Source organism: Mustela putorius, unplaced genomic scaffold, assembly GCF_011764305.1.
Source record: "Mustela putorius furo isolate JIRA1106 unplaced genomic scaffold, ASM1176430v1.1 tig00000107_pilon_pilon_pilon, whole genome shotgun sequence".
Lineage (NCBI taxonomy): Eukaryota > Metazoa > Chordata > Mammalia > Carnivora > Mustelidae > Mustela > Mustela putorius.
Genome location: NW_025421284.1, coordinates 3,806,099 through 3,810,759, shown reverse-complemented (window position 1 = coordinate 3,810,759; position 4,661 = coordinate 3,806,099). Strand labels below are relative to the sequence as shown.

General features: G+C 53.5%; 1 long non-coding RNA gene across 1 annotated transcript; it reads left to right on the top strand.

Annotated features, from left to right (window-relative positions):
* Positions 1 to 736: 736 nt before the first annotated feature.
* On the top strand, positions 737 to 3,586 carry LOC106007391. Its single transcript, XR_001182095.2, has 3 exons — positions 737 to 883; positions 1,120 to 1,242; positions 1,743 to 3,586. It is a non-coding gene; the product is annotated as an uncharacterized LOC106007391 (long non-coding RNA).
* Positions 3,587 to 4,661: the final 1,075 nt, after the last annotated feature.

Here is a 4,661-nt window from a genome sequence, read left to right as displayed (position 1 = left end):
GCCCGCATCAGCTCGGCTCCAACAGACCTGTGTGAGCAATGGACAAATAGCAAGTTTGTTCAAGTTGAAATATTATTCTTTTTGCTCATTTTTTTTCTCTGCTATGCTCACTCGATGATATTTTAAGAGCCTGGGGGGGGGAGCGTGGAGAGGGTTGATTGACTATGTCAACGAAATCAGTAATCAGCACGGAGGGGTGTCTCCCAGACCTTCTAGAACGCCAGTGCGTGGGCTCGGAGCACACCTGGATCCGAGGTCCCAGGGCGCACGGGGTCAGTCCTAGGTTCTTCTGCCTCACCAGGAATCCCTGGTGAGCGCCCACCGCGCCTGCTGCACCGGGCTCCGGCCGGCTGGCATCTCTGCGAGCCCGCGGCAGAGGCGTCCGTGTCTCTGGGAGGCGTCCCCTGTCCTGTGCTGCTCTGATGTGCCAGCTGTGCACCGCCCCGTTTCTCACTGGCCGCCCCCTGGCACGCGCAGAGACGCTGGTCTAGAAGATAGAACAGAACAGTCCGCTTTGTTTTACTTTTCATAACTTTCCCCTTTATCTTCACTGATTTTTAAACATAATGCACCAGGTCCCGTGTATTTGCTGTTCGGAATCAAGTCTCGTTTGTTTGCTGAGCCCCGTGGGAGTTTGCACTTACTGAGAGTGTGTGTGTCTGTGTCTGTGTGTGTGTGTCTGTGTGTGTATCTGTGTGTGTGTCTGTGTGTGTGTGTGTGTGTCTGTGTGTGTGTCTGTGTGTGTGTCTGTGTGTGTGTCTGTGTGTGTGTGTGAGATCCCTGCTCGCCTCGCAGTCAGAGCTGAGGACAGCCTGATGCTGGGCGGGAGGTCCGGGCACCAGCAGGAGGACGGACCCTCTCGAAGACGCTGCATTTACTCGGGGTGAGCCGAGCAGGGAGGCGTGGTGAGGAGGGAAGCCCAGGGTTTATTTTTCTCAGCAAAGTGCCCAGTCGGTGATCTCCCTTCCCCGGGCCCGGTCCCCGCCCCAGCGGCTGGCCCTCAAGTGTTTGAAGGGGTGGGTGAGCAAGGTTCCCCGACGGGGCCTCGTCCTGGGAAGCTTTTCTAAAAGCTGGAATTGTATCTATCGATTGAATTTGGTAATATTCTTTATTTTTCAGTCTTGGGCACTTAGGTCACATAAAGCTGCGTGTCTGTACAACCTGAACCACGGTCACTGGGCCGTGTTCGCCAGGGAAGCAAATGGCCGGCGCTCCGTTTCTCAGGCGGGACTTCTCAGTGCCGTAAGTGACGGCGGCACCTTTTACAGAGTTAAAAAAGGTGTAAAACACTTCTTTCTTTAGTCAGTGTGTATGTATAATTAATGTGGAGGAAATTATATGGCTCCGGTTTAAAGCTTGTTTAAATGCATAGAATTTGAAGTGGAATGAAGAAATAAAATAACTTTTGGAGCTCTGTAATGTAATATGTTGATCAATTTTATAGGGGAGTGGTGAACATTTAATTAATCACCTTTTGACAATTATTCACACTGGTCGGGATCAAGGTCTCCATTAAAGCCAAAGAATAGCTTCATTACAACCGACCCATAAAAGTGTCAAGTGCCGGCCGGGAAGACGAGTAATTTCCTCTCCCTTTAAAACCATTAGACGGGGTGATGGGTGGGGAGGGTGACCGCGTGCATAATCGCGTGATTACAGAGAAAAGCTTAAACAGTAAATTTGACAGCTAGGTTGGAGAGGGTGAGGATAAGGTTATAAAGCGTCGCCTGTCTTCCTTCCAGGAGCTGTTAATTCTCTAAGGCGACAGGAATGACGGCACTCTAGTTTTTGCTGAGCTTTCTCTTCGTCCCGCCGTGCTGGCTTAGGGTCCGGGTGTGCCAAGTGTGTCCCCCCGTGGGGGCACACGAGGAGCGGCACGGGCAGTTTCCAAAACGCCTCTCCCGACGGGGGTCAGCAGAGCGAGAACACGGTGGCTGCCGTCTTGATTAATGCCTGCAAAGGGGGGCCTGTTGGGGTGGCGACCGGACGGCGAGGAGGGACGGATATGCCCGTGGAACCGGCACATGCGTTTCCGGGGTGGCTCTGAGGGCTCGGAACGGACGGTCGTCACGGCTCCTCTTCTGCCCGAGACCAACCCGGAAAGCTGATAAGCGCTTACGTTACTGGATCCGCTTCCTGATTCCTCAATCCTGGCCAAGAGTCCTTGTCGTGCGTCAGCTCTCGGAGGCCGGACACAGGTCTCCGGGACCCAGGCCCTCTTGGGCAGTATTTCCCGAGTGAAAACTGTTTCCTTTCCCAAATGACTCAAGGGTGAAAATCCGTTAGTGAGAATGTCGGGATTCCACGGCCTTGAACAAAATAGCGCCAAACCCACGTGCCCTTAACGACTGTCACCTGCCCTCCTCGCTGTGAGCGGCGCGCCGGGCGCTAGGACCAAATTCCCGCTGCGAAGAGCCCTGCCAGATGCTTGCGGACCGCGTTCTCAGGGTTGTCCCGAAGGCTCCAGACCCTGGATTGAACTATAATTACAAAAGCCTCCTTAGCTGTTAGACTTTTCCCAAAGATCGAGCTCAAGGCCCGCAGCTCTTGCCTGCTTTCCTAGAAGCAGAGAGCGCGCGGGTTGACGGGAGTTCAGCAAGTCTTCGCCGACGCTGAGACGCGTTTCCCAAAGCTGGCTTCTCTCTAGTTCTTTGAACCTCATCTATTTTAAGATCCTACACCCATGGGGAGCTGGCCCCAGGGCACACACCCACACACACAGGTTCAAGTGTCCACTCTTAAAAACTAATGGCTATTGACTCTCGTTGGGATTTCTGCGATGTTATCTCGCCCCGTAAAGACTTGGCGGTATGCCGTTTACATTGTATCTGGTGATTGTATAATCGTTATTGATTTTCCCTGTGTGTAGTACCTCTGTCAAACAACCTGATATATTTAAATGGTGATTATTTCAGTTCTGCATCTACTGTTAGATAAGATCAAAGGTAGTTAAATGTGCGGTAGATGGGGAGAGAGATAGCGCCCCGCACTTGCGCTCCGCCGGTGCCATTACACAACTCAGCAACAGCGGAGAGTGGTTAACGATTAACTTTCTAAAGCTTGTTGAGATTTTGGGCCGCAGAAGAATGAGGCTGGCAGATGGAGGGAACACGTCCCAGACTCGCGGCGAAAGGCGCCACGGCCGTGTGAATGCCAGCCTCGCGACGGATTGCTTTTCAAAGATCCTGGGAAATCACTCTGTGTGCTTCATTGATGCCTTGTTTTGTACAAATATTCCCGAAGAAATGAGAACCAAATCTAGACTATCGTGTAATTTCCCCAAGATGTCGTCACAGCTAATCCGAGGAGTGGCTGCCCCGGGAGCGGGGGGCCGTGGCGAGGGGCCCCCGAGGTCAGTGGTTATTGTGCCTCAGCCTTCGGCGACCGGGCCTGGCCTGTGCACCAGGGACGTGCGTCGGGGCAGGCCGCATTTTTCGGGAGGTACGGCTGGCTCATTTTGTGGCTGCTCCTGGATTTTCTTAGTATCTTATTTTTTTTTTCCCCAAAATACATTGTGGACTACAGTTTTTGGAATTCTGTGTGACCTATGTCAATAAATGCTTATTAATTTGAATGTACTTCAACAGTCTAATGAAAATTAGTAACAGAAAAACAAAGTTCCACAAAAAAACACTTTTAAAAATGAGGCTTAACAGACACACCACAGTAAACACCTTTGAAGACTGTCGTCTGTCTGTGCTGTGACTTGGGCCACATTTTGGCTGTCCCCTGCCTGCTGTCTGTCCCTGGGCTCTGGGTCGGTGGGCAGCCACCACGGGGGGGACCAGACACAGGCTCCTGGCTTCCAAGGCAGCCCTCAAATAGGTCCCTAGAGGGTCCCCTGGGACCATATGTTTTCCCGTTTGCACAACGTTTGTTCAAGGTCGTTTGTACGGTGGGGGTGGTGGACCGAGCTCGAGGCTTTCCCGGGAGGCCCAGTGTTTCTGCCAGGATGGTGTACCGGAAAGTTCTTAGTGCAAAACCATCGAGACGTCTTGTAAGGTGTTAAAATGTGTTTGGATCCGGTTTTACACAGAGTCAGGCAATAGCTGGAGGGAGGGATGAGACCGGGGGACCCACGTGGGGGTCACTGGCCAGGGTCGCTGGGCCCGGGCTCCGGGGCCCCCACGTGGGGGTCGCTGGCCGGGGTCGCTGGGCCCAGGCTCCGGGGGACCCACGTAGGGGTCACTGGCTGGGGTCGCTGGGCCCGGGCTCCGGGGGACCCACGTGGGGGTCGCTGGCCGGGGTCGCTGGGCCCGGGCTCCGGGGGACTCACGTGGGGGTCGCTGGCCGGGGTCGCGGACGTCCTCGTTCTGGGCTATTGCCTCCCTCACAAGCCACCCGTCGTGGGCCCCGAGGGACACAGATGGACACGCTTTTGTGCGTTTTCTCAGTCTCCCCGAGCACCGTGCTGTAGTTGTGACGTAACGGAGCTCCGGAAGACTCCTGTGCGCGTCTCACCGGGCCGCTGCCGGCATGAGGCAATCGGGGTCATTCCTCTCAAAGTCCAACAGCCTTCCTGAGAAACTTTGATTGGTTTTTCATTTGATTTGCTGATTTTAGCTGATTTCATACTTAATTTCGGAGCCAAACCTGTTATCCACTCACCCCTTAAACTAATCTCGTACGTTTGGTCACCTATTTTTTTTTAACTTATTTAT